At 37.5% G+C, this 13,967-nt stretch overlaps 1 long non-coding RNA gene across 2 annotated transcripts; it reads left to right on the top strand.

The window, feature by feature from the left end:
• The first annotated feature begins 582 nt into the window (after window positions 1-582).
• On the top strand, window positions 583-7,964 carry LOC150047045 (uncharacterized). Of its 2 annotated transcripts, none has more exons than XR_016539493.1 (4): window positions 583-761; window positions 2,041-2,211; window positions 4,397-4,452; window positions 7,414-7,964. It is a non-coding gene; the product is annotated as an uncharacterized LOC150047045 (long non-coding RNA). The 2 variants fall into 2 exon arrangements; XR_016539492.1 differs by lacking the exon at window positions 7,414-7,964 and adding an exon at window positions 4,846-4,980.
• Window positions 7,965-13,967: the final 6,003 nt, after the last annotated feature.

Raw genomic sequence — 13,967 nt, 5'->3', positions numbered from 1 at the left:
TTTCCAGCAATGTTTCTTGCAAAGAAACTGACTTTCCCTGGCAACACTTCGGAGAAGGAGAGTCACAGAGGTGACTCTTTTCTATATTTATATTATTCATTCAATAAAACCACCATTTGCATTAGCTGGTATTTTCTAACATATCAAATGACTCAAATCCAATAGATTCACAAGAAATATGTTAAAAATAAACAAAATTAATAAGAAAAAAACCTTCTACGTATTGGCTGAGCACTTCCATTCTAGGATGGTTCAAGTCAGGCTAGGATGGCTGGGTTTAAATATCTAGGATGCCAGCTGGAACAATTGAAGTGGTGAAGATGGATGAGACTTTACTTTGTGGAGTTTCTCATCTGTCGGGAGTATTGCTGAAATATCTTCAAATGGTTGGTGAAGGAAGGGTTCACAGCACTCAAAGAGGGAAAGCTCCATTGCAGAATTGTTATCCTTTATTGCTCTAAGAAGCCTATTATTATGGCACAATAGCAGAAGCAAATTCTATTACCAATTCAGTATTCCAAAGGTAGAAAATTCAGACTTGGATATGCCTAAAGTGTAGAGAACTAGTTTGGCAAATAGGTTCTGAGTTTCAAGTACCAAAAAAGAAATCAACACCATATCAAAAACAAAGAGAACAGAAATTTGCGGGGTTTCTTACTCAGCATCATTCACTTAGTTGACTTACTGTCTATTAAGGATTAATTAAGTTTCAGTGTGAGTTAGCATGTTTTTGGATCCTATATATTTTCCTTCTAAAGAATGTAAGTATTCCCAAATTTATTTAAAGGTATAATGAGAGCAGGAAATTTGCTAAGGCTTAAAACTATATATATATATATATATATATATATATTTATATTTACACACACACACATATATATATATGTGTGTGTGTGTGTGTGTGTGTGTATAACACAATTTGAAATCTCAGCAAGTAGGACGAGTTGAATCTATATTTCCCCCTGTTGTAAATGATAAAACATTTACATGATTTTACTTACTTCTCACATAGGACTCACCTATTTGACAAAATGAGAATATATCTAGAAAACACAAATATGGAACATTTTCTTGCCCTAATTTGAATTTATAAAACCAGATCTCATTTTATTTCCATCAACTAATTGTTATTCATGAATGATGTAACACTACACATTCCAATTCACCTGTTCCACATAAAATATCCTAATACATGCTGGCTTAATACAAGAGCCATTTCTTTCACTCTCACTATTTCTCTAGATTTAAAATGATCCAGCTGGTCCTGCCCCAGACTCTTTGATGAGCTTGTCTTGATAATAGGATTGTGTCTGGGGCAATTGAAAAAGATTCTTCTCAGATCTGAACTAGGCCACAAAAGTCTAGCAGCTCAGAGCTAAGACAGTTGGGATTCCATCATCATCATCATCATCATCATCATCATCATCATCATCATCATCATCATCCTCTCTCTCTCTCTCACTCTCTTCCCCTGTCTTTCCCCTCCAGCCCACTTTCTCTCTTTCTCTTCCACAGGAAAAATATAGCAAATGAGTAGTGGGATATTTTTTTTTTGCCAGTCCTGGGCTTGAGCTCAGGGCCTGAGCAATGTCCTTGGACTTTCTCAAGGCTAGAGCTCCACCACTTGAGCCTCAGCACCACTTCCGGCTTTTTTCTATGTATGTGGTACCGAGGAATCGAACCTAGGTCTTCATGCATGCTAGGCAAGCACTTTAACCACTAGGCCAAACTCCCGGCCCAGAGTAGTGGGATATTTTCTATGGAAGTTTAGGACTCTGAGTCAAGCAACACATATAGTAGCATCACCTTTTTCCAATCTGCCCTGAGATTGCCACCACACTTCAAATAATCTACTAGTGATGACAGTCACAGCGCTCTGATTAAATTCAATGATAGGAATTGGAACCTGATAACTCTCTCTTGATGGGAATGTGTAAAGATTCAGGAGAGGAGTGTAAAACATGAGGGGAAAAGGATAATTAGTTGTAAAAAGCATGGGGCAGGGACCTTGAACATGGTTATGTTTTTAACATTTTATAGGACGGAAAATTCAGAATTGATGTACCTGACGGGCAAATTGTAAAAGGCATGGTGATGGAACTGAGAGAGACTGCCTTTTCACTGAGGAACATTGTAGGATTGAGAGAGATGTGAGGAGAAAGAAGAAGACAGGAAAAATCAGAAGGAACAATTGTTCAAAGGATCGCTCAGGTATCTTAAGCAAATAATTTCACAACAGAACACTTGTGTAGGTTTCACATTGTCTGCAATAATTCAGTAATTTTTTGGAGAGAGGGAGGGAAGAGGAGAGAGAAAGAGAAAGAGAGAGAGGACCAGGTTTCTCTAACTTCTTTAGGAGATTAATGAAGAGAGAAGGTATACTGAGATTCATGAAGGGATATTATATTGTATGACAAAACAAGAAAACAAGAGAATGTAGACTGTGGTTTCTCTCCCAGGCTTCCCTGGCAAGGTAGATTTTCTGTCTCCCTGAAGAAGTGCTGGCAAGATAAGAGCTTACCAACTTTTCAGCCCACCATGCCACACATTAGTTCCATATTGGAGAAATGAAGCAGGTTCATTTCTGAAAAGTTCAACACACCGTCTCGAGCATTTGTGCCACACTTGTGTATCAAGTGGTGATCATCTTCTAGATATCTTGCTTCAGATGGAGAATCAAAGAAAAACAAGGCTAGAGACAGCTGACTTACTCCAAAAATCCTAACTACTCAGGAATTTCAGACCTAAGAAACACTGTTGGAAGTCCTAGAGACTCTTATCTCAGAATTAACTAATAAAAATTTGAAAGCATACTTGTGTGGCTTCAACAGTAGAATACTAGACTTGAGCCAAAAATGCTCAATAACTGCACCCAGTCTCTTAAGTTCAAGCCTGAAGGCCAGCAAAAAAAAAATAGAAGAAAGAAAGAAGAAAGGAAGAACGAAGGGAAGAAAGGAAAGAAGGAAGGAAGGAAAATTCATATAATGTAGTCCTACACTGTGCAACTGACTGCCTGATGTGAAAATTGCATTTTTCATATATATATTTTTATTGTAATTAATAGAAGGGTTACATTATATTCACCAGATAGAAGGTGCATTACTTCTCATACATTGATACCCTTTCTCATGTTTTGGTTCCCATTCCCTTCCCCCACCCCTGTGCCTCATCTTGTTTTCCCCACTTCCCTATCCTATTTCAAATAACCAGATAAATGTATATACAATATATCAGATAACAAGGAAAAATACTGTAACGATATAAAATTTTATTTTTTTAAAATTTAATACGCAATGTATGGTGTAATGTCATCTAGAGCCAGAAGCATGAAGAATCATTCATGTTAATAGTGCGTTCTGGGCTGCATTTTAAAATGTGTTTCAAAGTTTCCTAGAAAGAACTTTCTGGAAGAAGGAAACTATGAACTAATAAGGCATAGGGTAAAAAAGGGGACTTGGTATTAATAGGTTTCTGTTATTGTCCCCACAACGTTGAGCCATTTAAAGTACAAAAAGTGGGATGGAGCATGGCCCGTAGATTAACAAAAGGACTTTTCCAGCCATGCCAGCATGGTCCACTTTGAATATTTGGTCGTAATTGATCATCATTCAGCTTTTGCATTCAGATGTGTGGATTCAGGATGCTGCGGGAGGCAAAGGTAACAAAACACCTGTCCTGGAGAACCCGATGAACAATTGAGATGATGGAAACCAGAGAGCACAGATGTGTGGACCGAAGAAGCTGTCAGAAGGACTGTTTGTCTAGACGTAGCGGGTGAGGTAAGATGGAGAATGGGGAGAAGCTAAGTGCTCAGAACTATGTCAGCACAGATAAGAAGTGAACACAAGATTCCACACAGCTGTCAGAGCATGACAGCCAAGTGTGAGGACACAGAAACCAGCAGCAACAAGTCTGGTAATGGACACTTGACAGAAGTGTGGCGAAAGCTAAGCACCACAATAAACCACAGTAAATACCACACAAGTCATTGAGGGTCTCCCAGAAAAGATGAGAGCTCAGGGATGGACAACTTGCATCATCATTCAAGACCTCTTTCTCTGTCTATTTCATAATTGCAAAATAAACCTAGCCACTTAGAGTTTTTGGAGTAAATGTAGCAGAACACAATCAAATCCCAGACCCTATCTAGTGTGTGTAAAATTTAACTTCAATACCTGAGTTCTGATGAAAAAGCCCTTTATCTTTTAATAATCTCCAGTTTACTAAAAAATATAAAATGATTATTATTTTGAGTATTTTATACCATGTTCAGAAAAGATTTTAAATCATTAAAGTTAAGAAAACCAACAATAAATCACAAATATTTCATGAAATGGGGATAGACTTTTCACAAAGAGGAAAAAAGGACTAAAGTACTATGTTCTCTTTGTTTCAGCTTTGGCTCCCTACAGTATTTGACTTATTCTGACCTACAGAATCAGAATCAATAAGGTGAGTGTACTGAAGTTTAGTTTCCAGGCACCAGCCCAGAGCTAATGAATTCAAATTTCTGGAGAAGGGTCAGAGTTTATTGCTTTCAATCTAACTTCCATTGTGAGTTGGAAACTCACCTAAGTTTAGAATCACTGAAACTGTTCTTAGCACATCCAAAACGGTACCTGCAGACTTTACTTAAAACTCACAGGGGCACTTGAACTACAATCAAAGAATTGCTTTGGGCTGTACTTTCTTTATGTACATGAAGAAATAACCCTAGGAATCATCTCGATGAACTACCCTTGCATATCTTCTTACTCTCATTTTTTACCTTTTCTAGCTCCGTTTAATTTGCTCATTGTATTTATCATTTGATTTTATTGTTATCTGTCAACTCCTGTATTTCAGCATGTGGACGCTCCAGGAGTCTGGCAACCCTGGCTAAGATGATGCCAGACTCTCACCCCATCAAGCCCCTATATCACCTCAATGTATGTTCCTACTTACCAAGTCAAAAGAAGAGACTACTTCCTTAGTACAAAACTTATTTGTCTGGTTTTTGTTGGTTTTTTTGGTTTGCTCATTTTATTTTTTTAAATACTTTATTGTGATTAATAGAAGGGTTCCATTATATTCACCAGATAGAAGATGCATAACTTCACAAACATTGATACCCTTTCTCATGACATGGTCCCCATTTCCCATCCATCCTCCCCCCACTCATTTGATTTTCCCCCTTCCCTATCCAATTTCAAATAACCAATTAAGCACATATAAAATATATCAGATAACAAGGTGAAATATTGTAACAATATGAGATAACCAAGGGATGGCAAAAGAGATGAGAGATAACATAGTACATTAAGTACAGAGAAATGGGAACTGATGGGGTTGAAGAGGAAAGATAATCTCTGGAGTCAGACACACTACTATTGTGCCACGAGGTCACAGGCTATCCAAAAGCTTTCTGAAAAGCAGGAGGAGGTGGAGACTCTTGTCCTCATTAATACAAGTCTTAATCATACTGGTTAACTGGCCCACACTTCTTAGGTTCTTTGCACAGATAGGAGTGCTAAGGAGCACACTCAATGGCCTCCCAAAGTACAGTGATGAGACTGAAGAGCAGGAGATATTGCCATGAATGTCAGATGTCATTAAATGATTAAAACACAGAACTGTAACAGTCACTAGTATAAGAGAGATCGATCGGTGAGATTTAAAATATGCATGAGTATTGTTTATTGTAATGTTGTATTTTGATGTAGTGTTACCATATTTACTCACCAATATACTACCATAATCTTTGAATAGTAACTATGTGCTGTACTGTGCTTTCAGAGCAGTGTGGTCCCCAATAGAATTATAGTCTTTGGTTCTCTTCATCAAAGAAACTAAGAATATCAAGTATTTGTTATTCAGTGCTAACAGCACAAAAAAAAATGGCAAGGGATCAAAGTTCTTCCCTACTGTTAATTACTATGCAAATAGACTTAAAATATCATTACTTTGTAAAATAGATACTCATTAGGTCATCACCTTTGGACGAGATCAGTGAGTAGAAAAATAGAGAGAAAAAGTAATCTAAGAAGGCATAATTAGAAGAAAAATAAGTGATATGCAACTTGGTTCCCATGGGTTGATTGTTGAATCTCCTACCATCCCTTTATACAAATTTCTCCCATATTAGCAGGTAGCAGTTTTGTTTGTTTTCATTTCACTTATTTCCTTTTGGTGATCTTAAACACTTCTATTGATTCACATTTATATGTTCTTCATGGTAAGAACCAGCAATGTTTGTCTGGTAGGGGTTACAATAGAGAGAAAGTATCTCCCTACAAGCAACTATCATATCTTTCTCTCTTTTTCTTTACCTCTTTGTTTCTGTTTCATTCTTTCCTTCTCTTTCCTCCCTTCCTCCATTTCTCCCTCCCTCCCTCCCTTTCTTCCTTCCTTCCTTCTCTCCTACCTGCCTGCCTGCCTCATTCTTTCTTTTCTCCCTCCCTCCCTCCCTCCCTCCCTCCCTCCCTTCTTTCCTTCCTTCCTTCCTTCCTTCCTTCCTTCCTTCCTTCCTTCCTTCCTTCCTCCCTCCCTTCCTTCCTCTCTCTGTTTCCCTTCCCTTCCCTTCTCTTCCCTTCCCTTCCCCGACTAGCCTCAACTTTAAATCTTTTTGTCTCAGCCATCCTAGTGCTGAAATTTTAGGCACAAATTACCATGTCCAATTGAGTGGATCAACTGCTCTCCTGCACAGGCTATTCTGATCTAATACTGTAGGAAAAGGTGTATCACTACTATCAGGTTTGAGGAATGGCTTCTCTGACTCTGCTACTAAGTAGGTTGAGCCTCTCACACTTCTGGCCTCTGTCGATTTGTTGAGGTCTAAATTTTCTGAATAAGCCCCAATGGTTACCAAATAGATTTTATACTGGACTATTTATGGGATGTTCCTCAATCACTCATCATCCATAAGATGCCAGATAGATGTAGTCATTTACAATCTTTCCTCTGAGGAGCTAAGTTAAAAATTGCCTGCTTTATACTCACAGAGGACAACACAAAGATCCAGGATTTGAGGTCTGCTGTACTGATATTAGGGCTACATTGCCAATTTTATCATATTTTGATTGGCACAGAATAGAAATTTCTGGCCCTAATATGATGACACAATTAATATGACTTTCTCCCTTTGGAGAGTTCAATGGCTCCATGGATATGGCTTTAATCTTTATTCTTTTGGACCATACTATGCCTTATACCCTTCTGTCATTGTTTTATCTCTGGTTTTGATAAAAAAATAATCCTTCTTCTTTGGGTATATCACTTTATAATAATCCTTTCATTGGTACATAGCTTTGTATAGTATATCTAATTGTAATATTTATTTACAAATAGCCTAAACATGATGGTAGGTTAAAATTACTGGAACCTTGAAAATAAATCCATACACCAGTGACTTATCTTACAATCCTAACTACACAGGAGGCTGAAATCTGAACGTCAGGATTCAAAGCTTGCTCAAACTATCAGACCCTTACCTGAAAATAATCAGCAAAGAAAGGAAAGAAAAGAGGAGGAAAAAATGGAAAAGCAAAGGAAAGAGAAGAAAAGTAAAGTTGGAAGTGGAGGTGTGGCTGGAGAGAAAGAACATCAGCTGAGGAAAAAAATGAGTGAGAGATCCTGAGTTCAAACTGAAGCAAAAGCTTAAAAACAAAACTGCAGAGCTTCTGTATGGCAAAGGACATAGCTAGCAAGTTAAATAGAAATCACACAGAGTGGGAGAAGATCTTCACTAGCCAGACAACAAAGGCCTCATATCTAAAATATATACACATCTCCAAAAAATAAATTTCTCAAAAACAAGTCCTTAAAGAAACAACCATCCCTTTAAAAGGTGAGCTAAAGATTTAAAGAGAGACTTCTCTAAAGAGGAAATAAGAATGGCCTATAGATGCTCAAAATCTCTGAAGGCCATTAAAAAATGCAAGTCAAAACAACTTTGAGATTCCACCTCATTCCAGTTAGAATATCTGTTATCAAGAAATCTAATAACAACAGATGCTGGCAGAGATGTGAGCAGAAGGGAACACAACTATACTGTTGGTGGGAGTGTAAACTTGTTCAACCACTCTGGAAAACAATATGGTGGTTCCTCAAAAGACTAAATATCTATGATCCAGCAATTCCACTCCTGGGCATTTAACCAAATGTCCAGAAACAAGGCAATACTAAACCTCCTAGCACAACTTTGTTCATTGCAGCATTATTCACCATAGCTAAGATATGGAAAAAACCCAGATGTTCCTCGGTAGATAAATGGCTGAAGATGATGTGGTACTTATGCACAATGGAATTCTATGTTGCTATCAGAAAGAATGACATCATCCCATTTGTAAGGGGATGGAAAGACTTGGAAAAAATCCTATTAAGTGAAGTAAGCCAAACTCAAAGGAACATAGTCTCCACAATTTCCCTCCTTTGTAATAGTTAGTATACATCTAGGATTCTCCTAGCAGAGAATAATTGCTCAAAGCTATATGTCTATGGCCATATAGGATGAGGCTAAGTGAAATGAACCCCAGGATAAAGAAACAAGTGATTTATCTTTGTGATTACTGTTCTTAATGTACTATGTGAAGTTATTCATTTTCTCTTTTTTTGCCTCCCCTATGGTTACTCAGGTTGATACTATATCTGACTTTGGTACCTGGCGTGGTATATATATATATTTATTTGCTTACTTGAAATATGGAAGGGAAGTGAAAAACAAGATGATTGGTAGGGTATAGGGGGAAGGAAGTTGGGAGAAAAACATGGGAAAGGTATCAATGTTCAAGAAGAAATGGACCCACTACCTGACAATTTTAATTGGAAACCCTCTATACATCACCATACAGTAAAATACACTTAAATACAATTAAAAAACAAACAAATAATAAACACAAAAGCTTTGAAACAAAAGTTGTTGCATGTTTTTTTTCCTTTCTTGCTCATAGCTCTAAAATTATTTGATTTCCTGAGAGAACGTTGGTTCTGAGAGGATCATGTGAGTAAGACAAATAACTTGGACCTGGAATCCAGTAAGTTTTCCAATTTTACTTTTACTCCCTAAACATTTGGAAATGTAACACTGGCCAAGTTATGTATCATCTCATCCCAGATCACAGCTTTGTCATACTTAAAAGATAAGACTGGACAATATGACAGCTAGTGTTTGTTCCATATCTAAATTCCATAGACAAGGCCAATAATTAAACATAAATACCATTTCATAATTTCATGTTCATTTTACCAACTGCATGGGTTGATTTATTAATATTAGGCTTAGTGATTGCTAGAATTAATTAGTGAAGCTGATTATTACAAACTTGTACCAGAATTATTATAAGATATGTAATAAATCAGATCTGCCACCAGCTAGCATTCTTTTGCCCGTCTTTTCTTTGCAATAGTCTAATGAAAACAGCTAACTATTATTCTTCTTACATCCTACTGAACCATATCCTTGGCACATAAAATCTACACTCAAAAGGAGCTGCAACCATGATGCATGAGCTTGCCTGTGACAACCTTCAGGGAAGGTTGTGAATGACATATAGTATCTAATAAATTATTTATAGTGGTAAGAAATGAGCTGAAACATGCGTATCAACCATGAGGAAGAGTGAACTGAGATAGCACTTAGAGCATTGGGCAAAATCTAGCTGGCAGGCCCTTGTTGCACTTGGAAAATTATTTTTGCAGGCAATCTGTGACTTACTAAGGCTTTAATCTTTTACAAAAAAAATATAACCAGACCTTCTGTCTCAATTCATTCAGACAGCTATAACTAAATACCAAGAAGTGAATAGCTTATAAACATCAGAACTTTATTTTTTTTTTCCAGTTCTTGAGACTGAGAAGTTCAAGATCAAAGAACACGTAGTATCTCCTAACGGTCTTCTTTGTGCCTATTTTTCAAGACCACTGTCCAATTCAACAGTGCTCAGTTCTTAATCATCACCACCCCAAAATCTAATGTGGATAGTCATTTTGTGAGTTAGAATTTTGATGCAATAATTCTGCAGGAAGCTGGACACTGATGACTCAGGGACAGGACCCTGCCTAGGCCCTGAGTTTAAGCCATAGAGCTGACTGACACACACACACACACACACACACACACACACACACACACACACACACACACAAAAGACACAAATACACACACACACACACACACACACACACACACGTCCTTATGTTGCTTGCCACTGGAGCTTGAACATTGGAGGATTAGGAGACACTTTCTTTCTGGCATGTTATCACTTGAGCCGCAACTCCACTTTTTGGCTTTTTGATGGTTAGTAGGAAATAAGAATCTCATAGACTTTCCTGATGAGACTGGTTTGAATTGTAATGTTCACAGCTCAGGCCTCATGGGTACCTAAGATAACAGATGTAAACTGCTGGTGACCAGCTTGAACAATATGTTTTGACAACCAGAGTAATTATATCTCTCATACCCTTTTGAAATTGTCTTAGTAGACATACTTTTAGATTCCTTGCTGCACCAGAGGCTCATTCTCATCCTGAAAAATCACTCTCAGCATGAAATTTTGCCATGTTTAAGCACCTAATTAAAACTTAAGCTCCCAGCACCAAGCAATGGTATCCTTCCAATCTTTTTTAGCTCTTTTTCCCAAAGTATTCAGGAAAATCTAGCAATCAATAATATAACTGATCAAATATATAGTGAATTGGCATGGCTGAGCAATTTACCTTTATGATAAGATTTATGTTTTATTTATCTTGAAATCAAATTAGTGATACATAACAAGGACAAAAAATGAGTATGTGCAACCACTACCATAAAAGGAACATCGGGATATGTGACTTTTTTCATTTGTGTGTCTTATAAGGTATTTATTTAATCTATTCCAATCCCATTGGGGAGACATATCGTTGTGATATGTAATTTAGAAAATGTATGTGAGACTGTCAGGTAAATCACACATAAATATACCCCATTTTACTCCCAAGTTCTTACGAAATTTTTCCAGAAATATAGACAAACGGTACACAACCAATAGAAATATAAAAGCTCATTTCTTTGTTTTGGGTTTGTTTGATTAATTCTCTATAGCCAAGTTTGTCACTACCACTTGCAAGATATATTTTACAAAATGCCTTAATCTGTTTATTCATCACTTCGGAAAACATTACAGAGACTGGGAACTTGATCTTTATTTTCCTACTAACAGATGTTGTTTCTAAGAAACATGTAATTGAGCACTTCGGGGCAATTATTTTAAAATATAATGCTCACCTTTCCAATAACTTTCCATGTGGTTTCTTGAAATTAAGACACATTTCATGTTGACTCATCAAACAGATCCATGCTCCCTCCTTGGAGACAATCCTATACCAAAAAGTACTGTTTGAAATTGCCAACTCAGTACAAAGAGGGAGAATGTCAGGCCTCCTACATATTCAGAACCGTCTGCTACCAGGTCTGGAGCCACTTACTGAGATTTTTTAAAGCCTCACTTCAGTGTTTCTCTTCCTTACATCCAGGTGATTATTGAATCCATAAAGCATTTCTCTCCTCTGTAGAAATGGTGCAATCTTAAAATACACCTGTATTAGGTAGGATGTTGAAAGATAATTTAAATACTCAGTACAATTACTGGATTTCTGCACATGTGCTCTGGGAAGGTCTTTCTAACTTTTTTTAAATATATTTTTATTGCAATTAATAGAAGGGTTGCATGATATTTGCCAGATAGAAGGTGCATTAATTCACATACATTGATACCCTTTCACATGTCTTGGTCCCTATTTCCCTCCCCCCACCCCCACCCCTCATCTTGTTTTCTCCCCTTCCCTATCCAATTTCAAATAATCAAATACAAATATATCCGATATATCAGATAACAAAGTGAGATACTGTAACAATATGAGGTAGCCAAGGGACAGCAAAAGAGATGAGAGACAACATAGTACATTAAGAACAACAATCATTCTTTATATGGCTTTTGTTTCTATATCCTAGAGGTCCTTTCAATTAGCTTCACATTATATGGCCTTATGTATCAAGGTTTTGCTCTATTGCAAATCTCTGCTAGTAGAGCCCAAGGTTTCTACTGATTATGACGGATGAGCAAAACCATTGAGCCTAAGTTCTGTTGAGTCTGGCTTACTTCACTTAATATGATTTTTTTAAGTCTTTCCATTTCTTTCTAACTTTTTATCTGCTGTTCTTGTTACCTAACATGTTGCTGCCTTACACACACAACCCATTGTGCCAGAGAGGACAAGATTCCAAGTCTATACTTGCAACAAACAGTAGGTTGAATGTCTGATTGCCAGTCTTCATCATTGACATCCACCTCATCATCACCACTTAATTTTTCTTAAAGCAATATTAAAATATCTCAGGCTTCTGCCTTAACCCCTGAGCAGATTATAGACAGATCTTTCTGTGTATAATCATGTATGATAGAAATAAAATCAGCGGTGGTCCATTTTCAAGCCAAGGCATCTGATCATGAGTTTAAATTTATTGGGAGCTTACTTGCATAGCAATTTGGGAATAAAGTAAAATTTATACACTAGAAAGTCTCTAAACGAACAAGGTAAACAAACAGGAGATTAAAAGGAGGCTGGCTAACAGGAAAGGAACAGATTACAACAAAAAAAGAAAATAGGCAAAAATCACAAAAAGAAAACAAAATAAGAAAACAAAAAAACAAAACAAAACCATGTACATTTGAGATAGGACATACTCCCAAAAGCCTTCTCAACACAAGAAAAAAAAAAAATGGTAGGTGGAGAAAGCTGCAACCTGCTTAAACTTTAAACCAATCTCAACAGTTTTCTCTACTCAAGTCACCAAGTAAGCGATCCAAAAACATAGGTACATAGGGGCCAGGACTTGCCAAGCTTACATAAAGACCTTGGTTCTATTCCTCAGTACCACGTACACAGAAAAAAGGCAGAAGTGGGGCTGTAGCTCCAGTGGTAGACCTCTACCCTTGAGAAAGCCCAAGGACAGTGCTCAGGCCCTGAGTTCAAGGCCCAGAATGGGAAAAAAGCAAAAAAAAAAAAAAAAGCATAGGCACATTTATAATACACATATAGTAAGCAGCCAGTGGGAAATTGTAGGAGGTACTTTGTGTACTAGGGATTCATTGCCAAAATCTTGATCCATTCCTCTATTGAGGGGCATCTGGGTTGGTTTCATAACTTAGCTATGGTGAATAATCCTGCTTGTTTAACTCCCCTGGGTTCACGTTGACCAAAATTCACGCCATCTTATAATACCACAATTAGAGCCACACTTTCATTGCACTTATATTTTTGCAGTTCATTCTTGGCATTTGTATGGAGGAGCACATTTCTCACAGTTTATTATAATAATATGCTACCATAAAACCAAATGAACTGGGCCCGGGAGTTTGGCCTAGCGGTTAAAGTGCTTGCCTAGCATGCACAAAGACCCGGGTTCGATTCCTCGGTATCCCACATACACAACCAAGCCCGAAGTGGCAGAGAGGAGACTGCAACAAGCCACAGAGAGCGAAAGCAAGCAAGCGGAGCCCAACCGAGTGGTGGCCGGAGCGAGCGGGGCCGGAGCATGCGGGGCTGGAGCATGCGGGGCTGGAGCGTGTGGGAGCGAGCCGAGCCAGAGCCAGCAAGGTCGGAGCGAGCGGGCCGGAGCGAGGGGGGCCAGAGCGAGCGGGGCCAGAAAGAGAGAGAGAAGGGGGCAAAAAAAAAAAACCAAATGAACTAAATCTTCTTTCTAGGCCTTGATTGGTTTTTGATGAAATGATATAATCTCCCTTGATATATATATATATATATATATATATATAAAACACATACAATAATGTAAAATAAATATACATATATACAAACATATATCTGCATATATATACTTGTATATGTCTATATGTGCATAGATGCATGTGAATGTTTACATATGTCTGTATATGTGTATATATGTATGTATGCACAATCTATAGTTATTAAACCATCACTCTAAACCAGTAAAT

The sequence above is a fragment of the Megascapheus bottae genome, chromosome 24 (genome assembly GCF_031878675.1).
Source record: "Megascapheus bottae isolate mThoBot1 chromosome 24, mThoBot2.hap1, whole genome shotgun sequence".
Lineage (NCBI taxonomy): Eukaryota > Metazoa > Chordata > Mammalia > Rodentia > Geomyidae > Megascapheus > Megascapheus bottae.
The sequence above is the reverse complement of the archived record's forward strand: the minus strand, read 5'-3'. Positions and strand labels throughout refer to the sequence as shown.